Source organism: Ascaphus truei, chromosome 2 (genome assembly GCF_040206685.1).
Source record: "Ascaphus truei isolate aAscTru1 chromosome 2, aAscTru1.hap1, whole genome shotgun sequence".
NCBI classification, from domain to species: Eukaryota; Metazoa; Chordata; class Amphibia; order Anura; family Ascaphidae; genus Ascaphus; species Ascaphus truei.
This window is the reverse complement of record NC_134484.1, coordinates 409,475,100-409,501,997: the sequence shown is the minus strand read 5'-3', so window position 1 is coordinate 409,501,997 and position 26,898 is coordinate 409,475,100.

The window sequence follows — 26,898 nt, the reverse complement described above, 5'->3', positions numbered from 1 at the left end:
CCATTTTCACCTGTTTCAAGTAATTGAAAGGTGTGGCTGATTAGGCTTTTTGGGGAAGGGAATACCGTTATTACAACCTGACTAGCACAACTGAAGTTAATCACATTCATTTGAAAGCTTCACTTTAGCTACTAAATGCCCCAACAACTCATTACTTATCAAAGCGTACGTCACACATTAGTTCACTCATATCTATAGTTGAACTACTATCAACAACACATTATCACACACTGCATGTGTTGTCTTGTTGAGTGACAGCCACATTCAGGTGTGCCACATCTTCTATTAATGTACCACACATATCCTCTACCAAAAACAACACTTTTTGCAATATGACCACCTTCATGATAACCATTGTGAATGGTCATCTCATGATAGTTATGTACATTATGATACTGATATCACTACACAACATATGATTTTTATGTACAAATTTAATCTATTTATCCTCACGCATTACTGCAGAAACATAGTATGTTTTATGTTAGGGAACTCAAAAGTTCTAAGTACACAGGCATGTACATTGTTATTACAACTATTTATGTTCACTTTCACACACACATTTTGGGTTAAGGAAATGATGCTGTTAGGTACTCATAAATACAGAACATACAATAACTGTTTGTTCAATATTTACACATGTAAATGTAAAACTTATGTTATTGTTATATATAGTTGCCCCTGGAGGACATGTGTCACCTGAGACGGAACAAGTGTCTTCACCTGGGTCAGCCAGCTCAACACACCTAGAAGGTGAGTGTATCAGTTGGTGGCCATATAATATGTGCTCTTCTATATGTTATGTTGTCATGTTCATTATTTGTTTTGCACATGTTCTTTAAATAGGATTACTTAGTGTCAGTGAAAATGAAGTGTAAGGCAACATGTATTGTGTTAGTGATGTTAACTCTCATGTAGGAGTTGTGAGTTTACAGCAAGTTTTCATTCACTCATATTTCATACTGAGTCCAAACATTATTCTTAAGTCAAGGTAGTTTTTAATGTGAGGTTATAAAACGTATGGAAACATGTTAGTTGTTACTTATGACACAGTAGAATTACATAGTAACACAGCAGAGATTAACATGCCATTTAATAATGTGTACATTTATTTGTAGAACATGATGATGAGGATTATGATGATGATGATGATGATGATGATGATGCCGCCATAGACACACAAATACAAGCAAGTGACCATGAAGAGGTTCCAATTGAAACTGTTTTACCGCCAAATCGTCCAGCAACTACCACATACGATGCAATTGTAGCTTCTGAGGGAAAAATTGTGGAAGCAGAAAATCGTCGCCATTCTGACCTGATGACAGTGCTGGAAAGGATGATTGCACTGCAGGAAGAAACAGTTTCACAATTGGCACATCTCCACAGAGTCTTCATTGAAGTGCCTAAACAGTTGCAAAAAATCAACACCTCATTCGAAGCATTAGTTGTTCAGCAAACACAAGCTAATTACTTGAGAATGACTAATGTACCACAATTCAACTTGAACACCTCACAGGCAGGATCTGTTCATGCTGGTCAGTTTTCACCACATGCTTCTGATCTTCATTCACCAGGTCCGAATGTTACCGGTCAAGTAGCAGACATTGCTGTGCAGGTTCCTGACGACATCCTACCGCTGCCATCTGTACAAAATCAGCAGCTGACACCTACAAAGGAGGCGACAGAAACAAAACACAAGCAGTTACTACTGACCAGTTTTTGGTCAAAAACAAAAAAAGACACACATGAAACAGACCAACCATCACTTGTGCAGTGTCTACCAACTTGCTCACATGTGTCAGTGGGCACAAGCCCTGTCGGTGAGTCACTGGCCACAAGCCCTGTCCGTGAACAGTCACTACCCACAAGCCCTGTAAGTGAGTCACTGCCCAAAAGCCCTGTCGGTGAACAGTCACTGCCCAAAAGCCCTGTAGGTGAACAGTCACTGCCCAAAAGCCCTGTAGGTGAACAGTCACTGCCCAAAAGCCCTGTAGGTGAACAGTCACTGCCCAAAAGCCCTGTAGGTGAGTCACTGGCCACAAGCCCTGCCCGTGAAGTGCCAGAGGCCAGTCAAAGTGGCTCTGTTGTGGCTAAAGTTGTTGCCAAACGAAAAAGGAAAATACAAGAGACAACAAGCAGGCCTGTTACTCGATCTCAAAAGGAACAAAAAAAATAAATGTTATAATTCACTAAATATGTCTTTGGCCTTGTTTTGTTGACTTCAGATTATCTAATTAATATTGTATGTATGCAGAAGACTGTGTTGTTTCCAAACTTTCAAGTATGTTCTTGTACACGTGAAGTTTTGGAAATGTTAACAGTCCTAATTAAAGAATAGTGTTATAAATATTGATGTATTAATCGTCTGTTCAGTAATGGTCCACCAGGAGCCAGTTGCTAAGTTTAGAGAAGCTGCCATTGACTTTGCAGCAAAACATTGCATTTGGGTGTATTACTTGATGTAATCATTGCATGTGCATATTATTCACATGCAATTAAAAAAAAACCTATTTAACTGCAAACATCTTTCTTGTACGTGTACAGCAGGATTATGTGTAAAATATTACTTACCTTTGCCTTGCTTGGGCATTGTAATGTTGTCCTTTAATCATTTATGTGTTCTTGTTTCAAGAACATCTCTGAATTTATACTAATATATAATATATATGTAGTATGTATGCATATATGCACACACACACTGTGTGTGTGTGTGTGTGTGTGTGTGTGTGTGTGTGTGTGTGTGTGTGTGTGTGTGTGTGTGTGTGTGTGTGTGTATGTATATATAGTACTATCTAAACTGGTATAGATGTATTTACAAAAAACATACACTTCATGCTTCCTTGTGAAAACACAGTATTTTAATAATACAGGCCTAATGTTTGAAAACTATACTAAGTGTGAGCCTCTAACAGTATTGGGCGCAAACAAATGTTTATTACTTAATTCACTCATGTTTATCACCATTTAAATAGGTTTCATACAAGGCCTACTTACTGCCATCAATATGTTGTGTGTACTCCTGCAATATAAAAAAAAACAAAAAAACATTATATATATATATATATATATATATATATATATATATATATATATATATATATATAATCAAAGGCTCCTTACCAGGCAGACCAGAGAATCCAGGGAATCCAAAGCAGGCACAGCAAGGAAGAGACAGCACACACTTGTTAGCAAAAAGAATTGTATTAGTGAAGCAGGCACAAAACACCAACGTTTCGGTCCTAAAAACAGGACCTTTATCCCTTGATAAAGGTCCTGTTTTTAGGACCGAAACGTTGGTGTTTTGTGCCTGCTTCACTAATACAATTCTTTTTGCTAACAAGTGTGCTGTCTCTTCCTTGCTGTGCCTGCTTTGGATTCCCTGGATTCTCTGGTCTGCCTGGTAAGGAGCCTTTGATTATATTCATTCATATGGGACTAAGCACCTGTCTTCATCTGTATTTGTGTGCCATCTGCTCTGTTACCTATATATATATATATATATATATATATATATATATATATATATACATATACATATATACACACACACACACACACACACACACACACACACACACACACACACACACACACACACACACACACACACACACACACACACACACACACACACACACACACACACACACACACACATATATATATATACACACACACACTATATATATATATATATATATATATATATATATACACACAATATATATATATATATATATATATATATATACACACAATATACATATAGTACAATATACACTTTATATATATATATATATTTATCAGAGAGATATATGTATATATATATATAGATACACACGTATTTAAACTCATGCAGACAGGGAGTTAACCAGACTTTCAAATACACACAGAAATGTATGCGGGAAAGAAACATTTCATTTTGCAGGTGTGTGTATTTACTGATATGGCTGTCTAAGCACTATTTTCACACAGTGCTCTTTGTTATTTTGCAAGAAAACTCAATGTTACTTAATTACAAGTGTAGGAATGTTTTCAGAAACGAGATAAAAAAAAGGATACATGTTTGTCCCACAAGCGGCTATCAGAAACCACAAATGTTCAACCAATTAAAACTACAAATCCAATTGGCGTTTTAAATGAGGAGTAAAAGTTTATACTTTTGTTGACCTTGAAAAGGAAACACAGAAATTTGTTAGCCATTGAGCAGTTTCATTTTTATGAGCAAAGGACAGATACCTGCACACATCTTTTGTGCTAATCTGCAATGGCTGAAGAATTCGTTAAAAATCAAAATCCGCAGTTAGGGTATAAATACATGGTATCAGAAGCAATTTTATCAACTTGCGGACACAAAGCAAGCACACGCCAAATCTATGATTTGATTCGAGCAAAATATCCTTATTACCAAGACCGTGGGCATGCGCGCAATTTTAATTCCTCAGTAAGATTCACTTTATCAACTAATGACTGTTTTGAACGTGTGCAGGATAAGCTAGAAGACAAGTATGGTTTCTGGAAGATTGCGAAGGAAAAACATTTCACCGTCAAAGAGGGCACACATATTGTGCTTAAAGGCATATTTATTCCTAATGCCAATAGCAATGGATCCGCTACTACTGTTCCGTGTGAATCGATACCTGCTGCAATATCTGCACCCTCCATTCCTGAAACCCACATTGTACAAGAACAAAACTACTATGATTATGTAGCAAGCCTTTCAGCAGAAAATGCATTGGAATGGGTACCCGAAGAAATGAACCTACCTCCGGACCAATTGTTTGAAGAAAGCAGTGGCGATTCCTATGAGTGCTTCATGGAGGAGATGTGTGACATACTGGATTCAGCGTTTGGGTCAAGCGTGGATGAAAATGCCTTGCATTTCTGGAGCGACCAGTTGCAGGCAGACGAAGAGTTAATTCTAGAAGAATGGTAAATATAACAATCGTTATGCGTTGACTCTGCGTTTAAACTTTTTTTTTTTTTTTAACCACCATTTTCACTTTCAATGCGTGGATACAGCGTAACATTGCAGACTGCATAACATGTAGCGATCACAAAGAAATTGTTTCCTAATACAATATAGTAGAACGTGAAAGAGTAGTACACATTGCTGACGGAATAAATATACGTACTTTCCTATCCCTTAAAACATATTAGCAACATTTTACCATAACTCTAACACATACCTGTTTTGTTATCATGCAACATCTACAACATTTAAAACCGGGTCCACCACGTATGACGTGGGACCCTTGTCATGGGCCAAGGCGTCCTTAAAAAGGATTACGGATGTAAGTCCCGCCCCCAAGCGACGTGCGCGCCTCAAAGCCTATTGGCTGTCATGTTTTGTTATAGTAACGGTAACTGCAGTGTGTCATGCGTGCGGCTCAGTGTTTGTAGGCGTCAACTGGGCGTTAGCCGAATGTTAATTGAGTGGGAGGAGTGTTAGCGTGCGTTTCACGCTGGTTTAACATGACGTCACACGTATTGCATTTGCGCATTGTGTTATCGGCCGTGCTTTCTGTCCAAACACGTCTGTTTAAAAAGAATACAGATGTACTCGTTTAGAACGAATGTAGTTTCGTCTTCATTGTATTTGAAATAAAGATTTTATGTTTACTGGTATTTTCAACATGTATTGAACGCACAACGTACGCTTTGTTTTGCGCATGCGCTAACAGTTAGTGGAGCCAAGCGTGAAGTGCGTGCGCACACTAAGATGTGCGCGCACATTTTTCAGTATACAGGCAACGTTCACTTCATATACATAGTTATGCCTGCTACAAATTTAAAGAAACATTACATACTGATGTACACTTGTACTTCTAACATATAAGTGAGTGACGTGTGTATGTACACAATCATATAGAGCTGTGTAACGCGTTGTCACGGATACATATATAGTAAGGTGCCATATTTGACCATCATGTGTTTGCTGTATTTCAGAGATGTCGGGGAAGATACAATCGGATCAATGTATGATTTCAGAAGAGTATACCTTTATATGAGATTATTGTGAGGAGGAGCCACCGACTACTATACTACATATGGAACTAATTTTATATTGCTTGCAGCGCTTATTAACAAACAATTAAAAATGTGATACCCTTATGCCTATATTGCATAAGCACTTAATTAACATAATGATGTTGCAAAATAGTGCCTCTTGAATTTTTATTGAGTGTTCTTTAATGACTACTATCATTTTATGGCATGGTGTGTTTTATATATAACAACCATTCCCACTCTGCTAACACATTTGTGTATTCTATTGTGTAATGGAACGTATGACTGTCGAAACTATGTAACAATAATAATAATAATAATAATAATTATAATATGAGCATGTTCATGTATAGCGCTGCTAGTTGTACACAGCGCTTTACAGACACATTTTTGAGGCTGAGGTCCCTGGCCCGTGGAACTTACAAATTTTTTTTTGCCGCCTGAGGCACAGGGAGATAAAGTGACTTGCCCAAGGTCACAAGGAGCCGACACCGGGAATTGAACCAGACACCCCTGCTTCAAACTCTCAGTGCCAGTGTGTGTCTTTACTCACTGAGCCACTCCTTCTCCTAATGTAAAGGACACTTACAACCAACTAGCCATTTTTTGTTAAAAATCTCTTGTTACATGGGTATGTTGATAAAATGGTTTGGGACTGTAGCAAATAATGTTATTGGCCAGATGTTGTGGTCCCCTACAATGCATGATGTTCTGAATATTACATCAACATCATGTAATGAAGTACGTTTCTGTGTATATTTCATTAACCTAACTAACTATAGTTTACTGTGTTTATTAAACGTTCTAAAAATACATAGTATAGTCAATATGATGATATAAGCTACCATAATAAAGCTGGTGTTATCATTTGTCGGTGTTATACATGGATCCTACACAAATTGATACAGACACAAACAGTTGTCTTAAAAAGTGTGTCTATGCTAATGTGCACGTGATTGACGTTACAATTGTGAGAATACTTGATAATTATCATCATGATAATGATGAAGTGACGTGATTTATATTCCAAAAATATTACTAACATTGTCATATTGGTAAATTAGAAATGCTAAATGACAGTAACATTTGCGACAAAATTGTCTTTTCTGTTAACAGTTTTACACTTGGTACATGTAGGACACATCCACACACGTGTGACTTATACATACACATGTCACAAATTTAAATTAATGTTGACTATTAATTCCTAGCATTAAAAAACACCTACATTGCTAAATATAAGATGTAGTACGCATTGTTGTGATTACAGGCATTCATGCATGGAGTGTTATGATCAGTCAATTTCATCCGTGATGAATGAGCTCCCGTGAGTAAACAAATAAGTACAGTTATCCCCTTGTCTCCAAACACCTCTATATTACATTAATGGCATTTATAAGGAAACATACATAAAATGTGATGAAATGGGAGTAATCATTTTCTAATACAATGCACATGAAAGCTCAAGAGTAGCTAAATGCATATACATGATACAGAAAGTACATATATGTTACATTTGTGTTTAAACCAATATGTTGGGTTTTGACTTCAAATAATTATAGGAAGATTGATGTAGGCACATCTTATGAGAGATGTCAGCAAATATACATACCATGATCAGTCATACTGGAGATATACCTATAATGCAAAGGAACAATATATAACTTGCAAACATTGACATGCCATCTTCAGTACCGTAAACAACACAGCAAAGTGTGTATTTGGTGTTAAATGTGCAACACCATGTATATTTAATGACATTCAAAATGTAAATCAGCCTGGTGTACACATCATATGGATGTACATGTTACACTGCACCAATAACATTGTATGTAAGCATACTAGAAGCATGAATGAGTATGGGAATAATATGTGTATTGTGTTAGCATAAGGAACAACACAATGCTAAAATATTAGTGCTTTGTTACCCCAGTTGTATTCACATACACACAACTAAAGTACAATTGAAGAGGGATTATATAACCTGTGCAACAATAACATACCGGTGCCACATCCCTTTGTGCACACAGCAGAGAAAAGAAAGGTGTGCAACCCATATTCATCTGTGTCCTACCAGAAGGGTATATAAAAAAACATTATTGTTAAGATAACATAATGTAACTATAAAAGTAGAACTTGGAACATATATGTTTTTACTTACAAGAAAAAAATGAATTGATGAGATTCTGGCGTGTCTGGCCACCACTGGCTGTTTGTTCATTTTCAGCAGCTACATGGGTGGGATGCTCGTCTACCAAAGGCTCAGCTAGGTCTGATTGTACATTGTGCCTGAGTGCAACATTGTGCAAAATGCAACAGGCAAGGATAATATCAGACACTTTTTGAGGCTTGTATAGAAGAGCCCCACCAGTTCTGTCCAGACACCTAAATCTGGTCTTGAGTAGGCCAAATGTCCTCTCTATAACAGATCTTGTAGATATATGGGCTGCATTGTACCTCTCCTCTGCTTCAGTTTGAGGGTTTAGCACCGGAGTCAAGAGCCACGGCCTAATTCCGTATCCTGAGTCACCTATAATGAATGGAGCACACATAAGCTGACATTAGTGATCAAATTGTACAATGCCAACATTCCTAAATAAAAATGTGTTTTGTGTTAGAACATGTAAATGTGTACTCACCCAGCAGCCAACCATGTTCAAAATGTCCCTCTTCGAACGCATGGAAGACTGAAGAGTTCCTCAGGATAGAGGAATCGTGACTGGAACCAGGGAATTTGGGTACCACATGCATTATCCTCATCGTCGCATCACATACCACCTGTACATTGAGTGAATGGTAGTGCTTACGATTGCGGTACACATGCTCACTCTGACTAGGTGCAATCAAAGCAACATGTGTGCAATTGATTGCACCCAGCACACATGGTATCCCTGCTATATTATAAAAGCCAGTCCTGACTTCCAGCCACTCTGTCGCCTCTGTAGGAAAATGAATATAATTCCTAGCGCGTCTATTGAGTGCATAGAGAAACTGGGTCAAGGCCCGCGAGAATGTAGATTGCGAGACCCCGCCCACTATGCCCACAGTTGTCTGGTATGACGCGGAAGCAAGATAATGTAATGAGCACAGCATTTTAACAAGCCCAGGGACTGCACGACCTCTGGCTGTGAAAAAATCTAAATCTCCCCTTATCTCCTCATAAAGAGATAAGATTGCTGCTGAACTCAAACGATAGCGACTTACAATCTCCTCCTCACTCATCCCATCTAACAGGGTTCTCTCCCTGTACACACGCGGACGAGGCACAACTTGTCTCCTCTGTCTTCTCCTCTGATCTCCTGTCCCTCTACCTGTCCCTCGGCCTGTCCCTCTCCCTGTCCCTGTCGTATCCGCGTGACTGTCCCTGTCACTGTCCCTCGGTCTGTCCCTCCCTTGCCCTATATCATTCTCTTGATCATCAAGCATGTCATAGAAAAGAATGTTCCTCCGTCTCCTAAACAATCGCAACATTTTGAAATGAGTAGCTGTGAATGAGCAGGTAATGGGCGTCCTTTAAATAGGTATGTGATGATGTCAGGTGACATAGTAAAATGCAAGGTGTTACATTAACATAATAAAGTACTTCTGTGGCAAGCTGTGTGCAGTTGTTCTTAGAAGTATTTGTTGTGTGTATTCTGCAGGGAATGATGATATTTGCCAATGATGTGACGTGAAGCTTTGTACAAAGATTGGTTGAAAATAAATAGTGTAATGTGCAATTCATGTAACACTTGTGAACGCAACAGTCAGTCATGTAATTAGACAAAAAGGCTGAGATTGACGTGGGAAAAGTTAATTAGACAAAAAGGCTGAGATTGACGTGGGAAAAGTTTGGTGTAACATGTGTAATTAGGCATGTTATTGTCACATGTTGACAACAATGAATAGTCGTGTGCATATGCATGCATTTCTGTAATGAGGATAGTTGGTATAGAATGAGTTTACAAGGTGTCCCAATGATGAATTACTGTACATGTGTGTATAAGTTAGGTTGAAGTGCTTGTAATGCTACGGTTACAATGTAAACATGCAATGTGATTGAGCGTCCAATAAGTGACGTCATGAAAATAGGGAGGACCCAAAACTAGATGTAAACATGAGAATACAGATGTACATGAACGTTTAAAGATGCGTGACACATTACAAGCATTGTGTAATGTAAAGGAAGATGAATATACGGTGTATGTGTGACATGTGTGACATGTGTAACATCATGTAAATAATTGTCGCTCAGTTCAGTAAAATGTGTGATATGATGTGAGGTTCTCCTTTAAGAGTTGAGTATAGTATTTTCCCTTGACACATCATCACATGATGAGTAATGTGACCCGCAAATGCTGACAACATGTAAAAGTAGAATGTTATGCAAATAATACACGTCAGCTGTGACACAATGCAGGGAATGCCCCCCACACTGTAATGCAAATGACGTTTGTATTGTGAGCAATGAAACGTAAACAGTACTATACTGTTATACGTCCCCGCTCCATTGACTCCATTGATGTACAGAAGATTTTTTTTTTCTAAGTGCCGTTCCGGCAGCCTTAGCGATCGTTCTCCCCTCCAAACTGCCAACTTTAGTTGGCGGGAGAAATTGGCCATAACATCTCAATTTCGTAGTGCCGATCAGCCCCGATAAGCTGATTTTTTTTTGTTGAATCCAGCCGATTTAAAAAAGTGGCGATCAGTGGAGAAAACAGGCTTATCGGCAGCCGACTGGCCATAACAAAATAATCGGCTCCGAAACCTGGCGAAATCAAGCACTTATCGGCGCTTACTGAATCTCAAACCCAATTTTGGCTATAAAATGGCGATAATTCCCTTATCAACGCTTACTGCATGAGGCCCATAGTGTTATTTATTTATCTGTGTTAGTAATGCAGTTATTTGATTAATAATTAGTCAAAAATAGTCAAAAGTTAATTGGTTGAATGTTGTTTGCTTAACTAAATGTAGTATTTTATCAGTATTATTTTAAAAATAATAGAATTGAAATAAATATCATTTAGTATAATGTATATCAGAGATTAGGGCCATGGTGTGAGAGTCTTGAGTTTGTAATTGCAGAACGTCTCTGTTTTAGAGACCACAGCCAACTAATAGCAGTAACATATGTTAAACATACAGCTGGTGATTGACACCATATTTTTACAAATGAAACAAGTGTAAGTATTTAAAATAATTGTTTAAACATTTTAATGTCTCCATAGTACCCAAATGCTTTGCGGTATTTATACAATCTTCCCCTAATTCTTTTGTGATAACACGGTTTATAAACTGTTTTTTTTTTAATGCGGAGAGACTGCTGATCCAGAGTGTGTCCCTTTCCTGTTGTGTTTGGCACATCCCTGAAGCATCTTTTGTTTAAAGAGATTAAGGGAAAAGAACAATAATTATTACCAGATAACATTTAAAATAGGCAGATTTTTTTTTTTTTTTTACACAAGAAGCAAATAATTCAACATTTTAGATTAGGGGAAATACATTTCTTTTATACCACAGAATAAAGCCGCCTAAAAGTAGGTGGAGAATGTTCAAAACTAACGGCACTAACGGCACGGAGTCAATTCATCATACAAATGTTATTAACAATACAAAAAAGGACAGTACAGGCAGTCCTCGGTTATCCAACACAATGCGTTACTCAAAATGGCGTTGGATAGCGAAACGTTTTAAAGCGAAACACGTTTTCCCATAGGAACACTGTTTAAATGAAAGGTTCCGTTCCTGAAGGCATTTTTAATGCTAAAATACACAAAATATTTTACTCGGGCAATAAAATATGCAGCACACACATACATTATATAGTGTATATACTGTATTATATATAATATAACATAATATATCATGTAATTTAATAATATAATATATTATATAGTATAATATAATATTATATTATATGATATATATATAATATACAGATAAACAACTTTGCAAAGCGTCGTAAGAGCGTTGGATAAGCCGTTTTGGCGTTGTAAAAATGAATATAGGTATGCATTGCATAGCGTTGGATAAGCCATTCGTTGTAAAGCGAAGCGTTGTAAAACGAGGACTGCCTGTAATAAAAACATCTAGAAAAACATGTGGAGCACCCTGAACCAAATAATAGCTGCTTTATTAATCCCTGACCAAGTATAGTCTCGGGAGTACAGTATCCAACAAGGAACTCCCAGACAAGCCTTAAAAGAACTCTGAGTTCCAAAGTGTACTGCAAATACTGATACAATGTCACATTGGCCAAGTCTCATATTATATAGTCACTATACTGTACACATGTATAGATGGAATTAGACCACTCTAGAGAGATAAAACGTAAGGCCGCGTCCATGGTTATCGCGACCGTGCGGCACGACCAAATTGACGTGCCTCTATGAGGCTATCTTTAGAGCGCGCGGCCAGAGTTGCCGGCGCTCGCGATGCGCGGCATCTGTTTCCTCGTGCGACAGCCGAGTCACGTGAGCGGTTCGCCCAATGAGGGTGAAACAGCTCCATGATGTCATGGCCACGCCTAAGACACGCCCCCTTATCGCGTCCAACTATAGGGCACACATTGCTCCAGCTAGAGCCAAGCGTGAAGCCCCTCGCACGGTCGCACACGTGCACGGTGCCACCATGGACCCAGCCTAAGAGAACAAAGGAGATATAAATATATATATATATATATATATATATATATATATATATATATATATATATATATGCAAATGTAAATACAACTGTATGCTCATCTGCATATCTTAGGCAGGTCTGCAACCCCGCCTTTCTAAGACATGCAGATGAGCATACAGTTGTATTTACATTTTCATATTTGCTTTGCTGTGGAGGGTTTTTGTCACTTTTTTTACTCACCATAACTTAACAATATATATATATATATATATAGCAACTGTAAATATTACTGTATGTTCATTTGCATGTCTTAGACAGGTCTGCAACCCTGTCTTTCCCCATTGTCACCCAGCATACAGCACTTCCACTGCAGCAAGGGATTCTGGGAAATGACATGCAAATGAGCACTCAGTGCCACCTTTTGTCTCAAGCTCGTATTACACAAGCCAATCCTCAAGCCAATGCATGCTGTTTTAAACACAGCTTTTAAACAGAGGCTGGGATGAGATGCAAAGCCATTAGACCTACTCACATACATGTTTCAACCTTGATGGGTATCATCAGTGTGAGGCTGGTCTTAATGGCAAAGCAGGTTTGAGACTAGACTAGGTAATCACCACTGTCTTTAAGGTTATGGTGGGTAAAAAAAGTGACAAAAACCCTCCACAGTAAAGCATAAAGCAACTGTAAATATTACTGTATGTTCATTTGCATGTCTTAGACAGGTCTGCAACCCTGTCTTTCCCCATTGTCACCCAGCATACAGCACTTCCACTGCAGCAAGGGATTCTGGGAAATGACATGCAAATGAGCACTCAGTCCACCTTTTGTCTCAAGCTCATATTACACAAGCCAATCCTCAAGCCAATGCATGCTGTTTTAAACACAGCTTTTAAACAGAGGCTGGGATGAGATGCAAAGCCATTAGACCTACTCAAATACATGTTTCAACCTTGATGGGTATCATCAGTGTGAGGCTGGTCTTAATGGCAAAGCAGGTTTGAGACTAGACTAGGTAATCACCACTGTCATTAAGGTTATGGTGGGTAAAAAAAGTGACAAAAACCCTCCACAGTAAAGCATAAAGTATATATATATATACAAAAGTTAAATCCGCGTTAGGACTAGCACAATTGGTGAAATTGTATTTAAAAATAATGTGAATTTTTTTTGGGGGGGGGGGGTTGTGTTTGTTTGCACTTCCCTTGGACCCCCCACACTTCAGTGTGAGCCCCTGCTAGACACCCCAATCTGCAACCCATCTATAGGAAACTTTCTGTGGCCCCTCGGTGACACATATATGTATTCTGTAAGAGGCTTATCCTCCCAGCCCTGCAGATAGGGACTGGGGATGTGAGTTAGCACTTAAATATACCTTATTGTGGCTGATTGAGTGGTTAACTGAATGGTACTGCATTAGGGGTTAAATTCTTTGTCAGCAGTTATTTGGTCACAGCATTCAGCTACCTTACATAGAACTCCCCACTGACCGGCTGGTCTATAGATTGCTTAGCAGGTTAAACATTTGTTTTTCTTGCTCTGCACATCATATATAGTTTATGTGTGTTCCATATACCATGTAACATTACTGTATATATATATATATATATATATATATATATATATATATATATATATATAAAATCTTAAACTGTATCACTTAAAGTCACAGGCTGAATAAATGCCACTGTTTCATTTCCCCCAAAACTGTCTGGTCGTACCTCTCCACGTCTCTTACAGTGAGACTAAAAAATGCCTTGCTAGAATGGTTAATTTGTTGCCTCTTTGTTTAGCAGTAGTTGCATATCTAATACTGCCCGCATGCTCCAGAATACGTCTACCCAGCTCCCTGGAGCTCATGCTGGTATACAGTATAATAAGCCACATGGGTCTTTAAGTCCATAAATCAACTTCCTAGTTAGGAAATGTATACTGTATAGCAGCAGATCTCAAATGTCCTCATATGTGAACTGTGATATATTCCTATTTTTATAACCAAGCTTTGCATGGTCTGCAACTATACGAGCCTTTAATCACTGCACCTTTACCTCTTGACACTTTTCTACCTACAAAATGACTATGGACCAACATATCATGTAAGTTAGTTGACCTTTTAACTGTCCTATAAACCTTGGTTTTTAAGTTGATAAATTGTTTAAGAAAACTGTTTTTGCCAGCTACTGTACATGCGACTACCACTTTAGCCTAGTTAGAGACATTCTGACAAATAGATACGTGCCTCAAATGGGTAATGTGCAGTTAGTCACTGACCCAGCATTCCAGTATCTATTTTTTGTAAGGAGTTCCATTTCAAATCAATCATTGAATAGTGGGCTAAGAGCCCATTATTCCACTCCAAAGGATAAGATTCATGTGGGGAACAACAAGCCACAGCTTTTAATTTAAATCTTTATTTTACAAACTTTCCACATACCCTGTCAGGCAGCCTGACAATAGTTCTGAGCCTAACGACATAGCCGTGTCTCGTGACTCCTGCTGCAACTCATATAAGGCATAGCAAAACCATACCACCAGCCCCAATAAGGGAGCAATCTCCACCCAATACTTCTGTACCCCTCTTGGGCTTTCCCTCTGACAGCTGTGACAATAACCGAGATAAGAATGCCAAAGTGTATGTAGCACCCTTCCCCCCCACCCCCCAAGGGAGATTTATATGCTACGTACGTAATGGTGCTAACCTGCAGGCTTACAGAAGGCCTGGGCCTCCGCTCATAGGGAACTTGGGGGTGCAGGGTGCAGTGCCTCCACTTGTGGGGATCCCAGCGTAGGTGGGATGGCTCCTCACGGGAACATATACAGCAATAACCACAACACATACTGTTGTAATGATAAACAATACTATTTACCAGCAGGGTCCTAGCAAATACACATGCATAACACAGCACAGCAATAACACAGCACAGCAATAACACAGCACAGCAATAACACAGCACAGCAATAACACAGCACAGCAATAACACAGCACAGCAATAACACAGCACAGCAATAACACAGCACAGCAATAAAACAACACTAATAACAAGGTATCAGCTCCTTTCCTTCTATCCCCAGGAGTAAGCAATTTTCCGCCGCTTAGTGCATGACCCCCTATGTCTCTCTCTGATTGGAGCAGATGGTGACTGCAGACCTCCAGTAACGATCCCACAGGTAAAGTAAAAACTTCCCAACAAAGCGTCACCATATGAAGAAAAGAAAGACTCTTATGGTGTAGTATTCCAAAGATATATTCTGAAGCAGTAACATAGAATAAAAGTGCACTCACATTTTACACTTAAAAATTGTATGTGGTACAAAATCCCGGTCTGTTTGGCGTTCGTTCTGCCGGTGTGTGTCCCCCCCGCGTGCATCACTTCCGGTAAGGGTGAAGGGCGGAAGTTCCAACATGCTGCGTCTCCGGCTGCCAGGTCCACACGTACAGTACTTCACCGTGGAGAGGATTCTACGTGTTTCGTCTTGAGCGACTTCCTTCGTGAGGACGTTTTGTGGGGAAGTTTTTACCTTACCTGGGTTATTTGAGGTCTGCAGTCACCATCTGCTCCAATCAGAGAGAGACAGTGTCTCTGATATGCGCTTAATTTATGGATAAAGATTGAGTGAAATTCATCTACAGCTCCCCACACGATATCATTTTCCAAACAGGTTGCACTATGTTGTGTTTTTCTATCTTTTACATACAATCGCTGTGAACGTTTTGCGCTCCCCATAAACTTTGGATATCTACAAGAAGAAATAGACTGGAGAACGGTCTATAAAGGTTTTTTTGAGCTGCTTAATATTTTCCTTGGTTGTGGTATATATATTTCACATATCACACTTGTGTATTGGAATTTTTTCACTAATTATTCACTTGATTCACTTTTGAATTTTGGTTTCATATTCACATTTTTTGCACAGGGTTTTTATATTTGTAGATTGTCTGTACGGATTTTGTATAATTTACCCCTAGGTATGGTACTGTATATAGTTTGTGCGCCATGTACACTGCCGACATAGTTTATCCGAGTGCGGCTCATTCCGCAAGCCGGGAAATGTCGGAGGGCGCTCTTCCGCTGCTTCGGCGCGTGCCCGTCACCCTGCGGCGCGCGCCAGGATACTGCTGCGGCCAAGAACGGGCAAATGCTCGAATAAACTTGGCCGCAGCAGTAAAGTTAAAATGAATACTGAAGTTTGATCAAGTCATGGGTGAAATTTATATTCAGGGCTAGCGATTGACTGATTGATTTTGAAGCCTGATATACTACCAAATTGCCCAAGTGCTAGAAAAAGGTTGGGGACAGTAGTGAGTGGTGTAATAATCGTCATTAGTATATCGTCAGCAAATAACGCCACTTTATATTCTGTGTTTCCAACCTGTATACCTGACACACTGGGGTCTAGTCTCAAGGCGGCCTCCAATAGAGAGCTCAAACAAGAGTGGAGAGAGGGGACAGCCCTTCCGCGTGCCATTTGCTATAAATATGGTGTCTGAGAAGAGCCTTGCATTTCTAATCTGGGCACACAGGGCCTGATATAAAGTCTATATACCTCTAAGAAAGGCTCCAGTGAAACCCCTTTAGTCAACACTTCAAACAGATATCACCAGCCAAGCCTGTCAAAAGCTTGCTCAGCATCAAGTGAGAGTAGCATACAGGGGGTCTTCTCTATTTCAGCTGTGTGAATTAGGTTAAGAGTCTTCCGGATATTATCTGGAGCATGTCTTGACGAGATAAACCCAACTCGATCGCGGTGCACCAGATAGGTCATATATTGTTTTAGACAATTAGCTAGAATGTTTGCATATATTTTGACGTCTGTGTTTATAAGTGAAATTGGGCGACAGCTGGCGCAGTTCATAGGGTCTTTATCATTTTTATGTATTAATACAATGGTATTAGATAGTTTATGCGCAATTATCTTGGTCCTCTTGGTGCTCTACTAATTCCTCGACCTTCTCTTTAACTCAGATCAGTTCCTGGATAAGATCCTCCTGCACGATCGCGGCCTCCATCATGTGCGTCTCCATATCATTGGTACGCTCCTCTAGCTTTCCAATATCCCCTTTTAGTTCTTTCACAACTTTCTGGATCTCTAATTTGAAGGTATTTGTCAGGTTTCTATATAGTTGTATGTCTTTTTTGTACAAATACATGGGTCTAGAGCTTCATCTGGGTCCTCCTCCTCTAGTGTGCGGACATGGAGTCGTTATCTTGTCGTGTTCGTGCGGTCGTGCGTTTACTCTTGAAGTCTGGGATGTCTGTTTTTGTAGATTTTGCTGGCATGATTGAGAGCTTTGGTTATTGCTCTAACGTAGCCTTGTATTTTGAGTTAGGAGGTTTTTTTTAACACATTTAGACACTTAGGTGTGACCCCTGGGAGCGGAGCACTTTCAGACCATGCCTGCACGGCCTCGCATCACACATGCGCCCCCCTTCCACATGTTCTTAGTAGGCAGTGAGGTATTTGGTATTATTAGACCCAGCGCTCTGACTCTTATCTGTATTTCCGCTACCACAGTGATGAGGATCTTTCTACTGCAGGTTCTTTATGGGGCTAGTGATCTCTATGTCCAGTGTCTGTTCCCCTAGGCCTGTGCTACCTCCACAGTGTGCACTCTGTAGCAGTGACTCATAGGCCTGCAGCCAACATCTTGGATGGCACGATCAGCCCCGATCCACACCCCTGCTGAATGGCAGTGAGAGCTCCCTCATCCCCAGGGGATGCTGCAGCAGAGTCCCTCTAGCTGCAAGGAGGCATTGGTTGGTGGCCTGAGGAGGGGGAGGAAGGAGGGGTATGGTTCGCAGGCTATGTCGGCACTATAGCCGAGTGGTGGGACAAAATGGACGCCACTTCTCTGTCTCACCATTGCTGCTGTGCACGCCGCCGCCAGCTCCCTCACCGCCGCACCGGGACTTCGGTCAGGTGGTCACTTGCCCTGCTGCTTACTCGTCTGTCGGGAACCCGTTCACCTCTCCCCGCACACCGGAGATCCCAATCACCAGATTCTGAAGGTGGGCCAGTCTGCCCTTCCCGGCAAGATGGCTGCCGCACCTCGCTTCCCGGCAGCTCCGTCTCCACAGGCAGATCGGCAGTTTCCTGACGGGCTCACATGTTGTCAGGGCGTTTCATACCGCCCGCCTCCCACTGATGTGTTCGGGGATATTCCCCAAGGCTTTGGTGCTGTTTTTAGGGCTTTTCCCCACTCTTAAGTCAGTCTTCTGGACTGAGCCGAGCTGACATGCAACCTTCCTGTTCCACTTCCAGGTCACGCCACCAATTTATGTATTTTTAAGACAACAAATAATTAAAATTAACGTGTGATGTGCCAGATTTATTAAAAAACGGAACGTCTCATATTAGTGTAACACCCCTATCCCCCCACCCCCCGGAATTGTTTCTGTCCCTTAAAGCAGGATATATGCCTGAGTGCTCAGTGGTTACCATGTTCTTCTCATGGCTGAGGATCAGTGCTGGCTCTTTGTGAGGAGTGGTGAATAAATAGAGAGGGCGCCAGGAACTTTTTACCTTTTATTAACATATAACTTGAAAAACAATAGGACCGTTTTTCAGTACTCTGGGACTTTGGACTCCAGTTTCCTCTTTCTATGAAATTGGTGTTACGCCGGTGCTGCCCGCAGACCAGACCCGTCCCCTGTGCTGAAGGGGGAGGTAGGAATACATGCACCCGCAGCAAAGGGAGCGTGTCCGGAGTGTGGTATTAAGCATTGCCAGGCCAGATGTAAGTAACGTAGACAATACTTGCCGGTATAGGAATAGAATAGTGATTGCTTTGCCGAGGTCAGGGAGTGGAGAGATGAGGAAGGTTGAAGTCCAAGCCGTGATCGTGGGATGCCAGAAAATACTTAGTCCAAGGAGAGCCGAACTCGAGAGCCAAAGTGGGTAGTCGTACGAGCCGTGTGAAAACCTGTAGTAACGAGAGTACACCAAACACTTCCATACAGAGACTATGTTGAGCGATGAGTGAGGGCTCAGAGATGCTAGATAAGGCTGGGCTGACCAATCAGGGATGGAGGCGGGTCAGGAGGACTACAGGGAGCCTCTCTGGATAGGTGTGGCTGATACAACCCAGGTGAGCACTGGTAGCACTCTGATTACACCCGTGCGGTGTACGGGGGCGGAGCCTCACAGCAGGAGTGGAAGTAGAAGAGTGGATGCTGGCGTGCGCTCTGTAAGCTGCGTGTGCACGCGACCAGCGTTGGAGGAGGACACACGTGTGTGCGCGGGATGGAGGACCCGCTCCTGCCACTGAGGAGGAGGAGCGGTGGGGCCGCTGAGGGGAGGAGCCCTGCGGCAACGGAGGAGCTGACGGCCCATGGAGACAGGTAAGTGGAGGTTGCGCTGCGCGCCCTGAGTCTCCCTGAGGGTAGTCTGTGTGTTGCGCGGACGACGCTGAGAAATCAGATTCCTAACAGTACCCCCCTCTTCAGGAACGGCCTCTGGACGGTCTTCAAAAGGTTTCTCCGGAAACCTTCTTCTGAAGGCTCTAAGAAGAGCCGGAGCGTGAATGTCCTTTAAAGGAACCCAAGACCTCTCCTCGGGTCCAAAACCTTTCCATTGTACCAGGAACTGGAGTTGACCCCTGGACACGCAGGAATCCAATAGAGATTGAACCTCATACTCTTCGTTATTTTGGATGGCAACTGGATCCGGCTTGCAAGTCTGGTCTGGGAAGAAATGACTGGAGACGAAAGGTTTTAAGAGAGAAACATGAAAAACATTGGGGATCTTCATACTGTGTGGTAGCTGGAGGCGAAATTCCACAGGATTGATCTGTTCTAAAATAGGAAAAGGACCTAGGAATTTAGGTGCCAATTTTGGGGATGGTACCTTTAAGTGGATATTTTTAGAGGAGAGCCATACCAAATCCCCTGGCCTGTACCTGGTCGCAGGACGACGGCGGCGATCGGCCTGAAGTTTAGATCTGCGGGAGGAGTCAAGAAGGGTAGTCTGAATTCTGGACCATGCTGCTTGGAGAGAAGAAATGCGTTAGTCTACGGCCGGTACCCCAGAAGGAATGTTGGAGATGGGCAAGCAGGAAGGGTGAAACCCATAATTTATAAAAAAAAAAAAGGGCGACTCACGGGTGGCTTCATTCTTGGAAGAATTAACAGCATACTCCGCCCAAGGAAGGAGTTGAGTCCAATCATCCTGGGAATCAGAAATAAAGCATCTTAGGTACTTTTCCAGGGACTGGTTGATTCTTTCCGTCTGTCCATTGGACTGTGGATGATAAGCAGAGGAGAAGGAGGAAGAGATGCCCAATCTCTTGGTGAAAGTTCTCCAAAACTTGGACACAAACTGGGATCTTCTGTCAGAAACAATGGAGGAAGGAATCCCATGAATCTGAAAAATTTGATCTGTAAAGATATCAGCAAGGGCGGGAGCGGTGGGTAGTCCTTTCAGTGGAATAAAATGGGCCATCTTAGAGAATCTATCCACGACCACCAAGATTGTGTTCATTCCTCTGGATTTGGGCAACTCCACGATGAAATCCATCGAAATATGGGACCAGGGACGGTCGGGGACTGGTAGAGGTAACAGAAAACCTTGGGGTTTTTGATGGGATGTCTTGTTCTGTGCGCAGGTAGAGCAAGCGCGGGTAAATTCCAAAATATCTTGTGACATTTTAGGCCACCAAAAGTTGCGACGAATAAGGTCAATTGTCTTTTTAAGACCTGGATGACCTGCGGATTTAGAAGAGTGGCCCCAACTCAGGACTTCAGGAATAAATTTTGGGGGTACGAAGAGTTTGTTGTCAGGAACCGCCAAGTGCTTAGGAATGCGTCTCTGAGAATGCATAATCTTGTCAAGGTTCTTGAAGGTAGATGTGGCGAGAATCCTCTCCCGTGGAAGAATGGTCTCCAAGGACTCCTCTGGTCTCTCCTTAGAGGAATGTTGTCTGGAAAGTGCGTCCGCCTTTATGTTTTTTTTGTCCCGGGAATATAAGAAAGGTGAAAATCGAATCTGGAAAAGAAAAGAGATCAATGAGCCTGCGTGGACCAAGGCGTCGGGCATTTTCGATGTAGAGAAGGTTTTTGTGATCCGTGAGGATAGTAAACGGTTCTTTCGATCCCTCCATGAGATGTCTCCACTCTTGGAGAGCCAACTTCACGGCCAGGAGCTCCCTGTTACCCACATCGTAATTCCTCTCTGCAGATGAGAACTTCTTGGAGCAGTATGCACAGGGATGTAACTTGTCTTGGGGCGTAGGTCTCTGAGACAAAACTGCTCCTACACCGCAAACGGAGGCGTCGACTTCCAACACGAAGGGGAGATTAATGTTAGGATGATGGAGGATAGGGGCGGATACAAAAGCTTCCTTGAGTACCTGGAAGGCGGAAAGAGCCTCGGTTGACCAAGCAGCTGATCAGCCCCTTTCTTCGTAAGAGCTGTGAGGGGTGCCACAATGGTAGAAAAATTACGTATAAACTTACGATAGTAATTCTCGAATCCCAAAAAGCGTTGTATGGCCTTGAGGGTATTGGGTCTTGGCCATTCAGCTACTGCCTGAAGTTTACCAGATTCCATCATAAAACCCTCTTCAGAAATGATGTAGCCCAGGAATTGAGTAGAGGTCTGATGATAGGTGCACTTCTCCAGTTTGGCGTACAAATGGTGTTCACAGAGACGAGAGAGAACGTAGGAAGTGTGACGAATATGATCCTGGAGATCCTTGGAAAAAATCAGTATGTCATCCAAGTAAACTATTACAAAAATGTTGAGTAACTTACGAAAAACGTCGTTAATGAAGTCCTGGAAGACTGCTTGAGCATTACATAGGCCGAAGGGCATTACAAGGTACTCTTAGTGGCCGCTATGAGTGTTGAAAGCCATCTTCCATTCGTCCCCCTGTCTGATGCGCACCAGATTATAAGCCCCACGTAGATCAAACTTGGAAAAGATCTTAGCCCCCTGTAATTTATCGAACAGTTCGGAAATAAGGGTAAGGGTGTAACGATTCTTAATGGTGATGCGGTTCAAACCCCATGTCTCTTAATGAGCCATCTTTCTTTTTCACGTAGAAAAAGCCAGCCCCCGCTGGGGAGTTGGAAGGGCGAATGAAACCTTTCTTGAGGTTCTCCTGGATATATTCATCCATGGCCTGTGACTCTGGTAGTGATAAGCGGTAAGTCTTGGACTTGGGCAAGCAGTAACCTGGAACAAGATCGATCGGGCAATCATAGGTCCTGTGAGGCGGCAAAAGATCTGACTGGACCTTATTGAAAACGTCCCGGGAACTGGTGGTAGACAGGGGAAGGGTAATCTCAGGGACGGAGGTATTGGCCAAGAGTTGGAAAGCCTCGCCTGACCTCGGATTCCAAGTGATGGGGGAAGAGGAAGTCCAGTCAATCTGCGGATTGTTAAACTGTAACCAGGGAAGGCCAAGGGTAATGGGTGTTCCAGGAGCATGGATGGCATCGAGGACTAAGGTCTCCTTGTGAGGGTGTGAGGTCGGAAGGAGAGGGACCGTCTCTAAGGAGATGTATGCTGGGGTAAGAGGAAGTCCATCTATACCGACCAGTGCAATGGGACTTTTCTTTCTCACAAGCGGTATGTGGTTCAGCCTGGCGAATTCTAGATCCACAAAGTTTCCTCCTGCTCCAGAGTCAATAAATGCTGCGGTCGAGGTCTGAAACTTATCGTCTGTAAGAGAGACGGGTATGGTGAGTTTCTTAGGGAGTTCTCCCTTATGGAGGGGACGAGGAGACATGACACCCAGAGAGAGCCCCTCCGTACTCACTGGGTGTTCCCGTTCTCCCAGCCACAGGGGGCATTCCTGGACCAGGTGTTCAGCGGATCCGCAGAAGAAACACAATCCCCCGGCATAGCGGAATTGCCGTATAGGTGTGCAGATGCGTTGTACCCCCAATTGCATCGGCTCTGGTGGCGCCAAGGCAGGACGAAGAGGAGTAATAGCACTAGTAACCGCAGGGGTACTGCCAGGAGTACTGAGGAAGTGAGGTTGAAAATTATGTAAGTGAGTGCGCTGACGCTCAGAGCGGCATACCTGGATACGTTGATCCACTCGGACTGCTAGTTCGAAGAGAACCTCCAATTGATCTGGCCTGGGTTGACGAGCGAGTTCATCCTTGATGGGATCTGCCAGGCCTTGCCAGAATACAGAGATGAGAGCCTCCTGCCCCCAGTTAGTCTCGGCTGTGAGGGTCCGAAACTCCACGGCATACTGCGTCACCGTTCGTCGCCCTTGGGTAATCTGTAGGAGAGAAACAGATGCCATCTCCCGGCGTGCGGGAGAATCGAACACTTGCTGGAATTCAGCCTTAAAGGCCGGGTAATCCTGGGTAAGATCAGAACGTCACTCCCAGACTGGGGAAGCCCAAGCCAGGGCGCTGCCCGTTAGGAGATTATAAATGTAGGCTACCTTCTTACGTCCAGTATCGAACAGATAGGGGGCTATTTCAAACTGCACCTCACACTGATTGAGGAAACCCCTACATTCTTGCAGTTCGCCTGCGTATGGCTTGGGGAATTTCTACATCAGAGCTGCTAGCTGCGCTTCCGGGCTGTGGATTAACAGCAGGAGAGGAAGCGGCTGGTACTCGGGCCGAGATTACGGCGACCTGATGTATAAGTGCCACAATTTGATCCGCCATGGCCTGGTTTTGCTGAAGCAGATCAGGGAGAAACTGCCTTACTTCAGTCTGGTCTGCGTCTTATGGGCTCGACATAATGTTACGCCGGTGCTGCCCGCAGACCAGACCCGTCCCCTGTGTTGAAGGGGGAGGTAGGAATACACGCACCCGCAGCAAAGGGAGCGTGTCCGGAGTGTGCTAGAAGCGTTGCCAGGCCAGATGTAAGTAACGTAGATAATACTTGCCAGTACCGGGTATAGGAGTAGAATAGTTATTGCTTTGCCGAGGTCAGGGAGCGGAGAGATGAGGAAGGTTGAAGTCCAAGCCGTGATCGTGTTATGCCAGAAAATACGTAGTCCAAGGAGAGCCAAAGTCGAGAGCCAAAGGGAGTAGTCGTACAAGCCATGTCAAAACCTGTAGTAACCGAGAGTACACCAAACACTTCCATACAGAGACTATGTCGAGCGATGAGTGAGGGCTCAGAGATGCTAGATAAGGCTGGGCTGACCAATCAGGGATGGAGGCTGGTCAGGAGGACTGCAGGGAGCCTCTCTGGATAGGTGTGGCTGATACAACCCAGGTGAGCACTGGTAGCACTGATTACACCCGTGCGGTGTACGGGGGCGGAGCCTCAAAGCAGGAGTTGAAGTAGAAGAGTGGATGCTGGGCGTGCGCTCTGTAAGCTGCGTGTGCACGCGACCAGCGTTGGAGGAGGACACACGTGTGCGCGCAGGAGGGAGGACTTCACGCCTGCCACTGAGGAGGAGGAGCGGTGTGGCCGCTGAGGGGAGGAGCCCTGCGGCGACGGAGGAGCTGCCGGCCCGTGGAGGCAGGTAAGTGGAGGTTGCGCTGCGCGCCCTGAGTCTCCCTGAAGGTAGTCTGTGTGTTGCACGGACGGCGCTGAGAAATCAGATTCCTAACAATTGGTAATTGCTCACTCTCCCTTAGAGTCTCTAGCCCTGCCGAGGACAGATCAGGGAATTAACCTCTGAAACTCCTAGCAGACCTCTCAAGGACTTCCTCTTGAAACCCTGAGGTTGGGAACTACTCTATACTTTAGAGTAGGTATACTAGATCACTGGTCCATAAAGCCCACCTCCTCCTCCCCCCCTCTTATCACTGGGAAACTTGCCCTAGCACTGAAAATAACAAGTGTCCTCCTTACAGGCTAGGAGAGCCTGGAGACCCCCTGGAGTCCTCCTGATATTATAGGGATTTTCCTGATGGTATATGGGGTCTGAAACAAAATGGCTGATCCCAAACTTTTATACTCTGCGTGTGGACTATCACAGTAACTGGGCAGATTAATAACCGACTTCTAGTTGCAAAAGGATCACACCATGTCAGGTGACCCTTCTGGCAGCTTCTTCAAGCAAGGCGGTGCCAGACACCGACCTTTAAAATGCAACATTAAATGCACAACTGTGTAACAACTGTAAAGAGTTACCCCTACACTGCTTGCAGGGACCAGGACTAACCAGGGCAAACATTTGCAAGGGTGCTACATTATCATGACATATATGTTGTACTTAATTTTTTTTTTAGTTTTTAAGAGCTGGTGCTTGTAAACTGGAAGCTGAACAAGGAAGGAAACTAACACATTGCTTAGCAATATAACAGTGCAATACAGTCCAGTCTATTACCAATTAGATTGTAAGCTTTTCGGAGCAGGGACTCCTTTTCCTAAATGTTACTTTTATGTCTGAAGCACTTATTCCCATGATCTGTTATTTGTATTATTATTTTTAGTTATTTGTAATTTATATGATTGTCGTGTGTATTACTACTGTGAAACGCTATGTACATTAGTGGCACTATATAAATAAAGACATAAATACATTTCCATAATTAAAACTACCATTCTGGTTGTATATAGTTTAGTATTTGTACTGAGAGCGCCATCTACTGCCTATAGATAAAATAAGCAAGCACAGAAATGTTGCTGTCATTACAGTACGTGTCGGAATCTGGTTTAGGCTTTAACTAAAAAACACAAGAAAAGCACCCCTGATTGATCACTTTGCACTTCCCGTTAAAACCGATAAAAAATGGAAATGAAGCATAACTTCTTATTGCGCTCTACCTCTTGTAACAGCCGCGCCACAGGAAGGAGACAAAATCAGCACAGGATTATAAGGAAACTAAAAAATAAATAAAAAATTGCACCAATAAACACTAAATTCAAATGTGTGTCAATTCTCTTTCATTGTTAACACTGACACGCAATGATTTCTTAATAAAATAAAACAAAGACCGGAAAATACATAGTTACATAGTAGATGAGGTTGAAAAAAGACATAGGTCCATCAAGTTCAACCTACAGTATGCTAAATTTAGACAACAGATACTTTATCCTATATCTATACTTACTTATTGATCCAGAGGAAGGCAAACAAAAAACCCCATTAAGGGGAAAAATTAATTCCTTCCTGACTCCAAGAATTGGCAATCGGATTAATCCCTGGATCAACATCCTTCCCATGTATACTTATTTGGCATATCTCTGTATACCTTTCCCATCTAAAAAGATGTCCAATCTATTGTAGAACAAATCTATTGTATCTGCCATCACAGTCTCCATGGGTAATGAATTCCACATTTTAACTGCCCTTACTGTAAAGAACCCTTTCCTTTTGTTGCTGGTGAAATTTCCTTTCCTCCAACC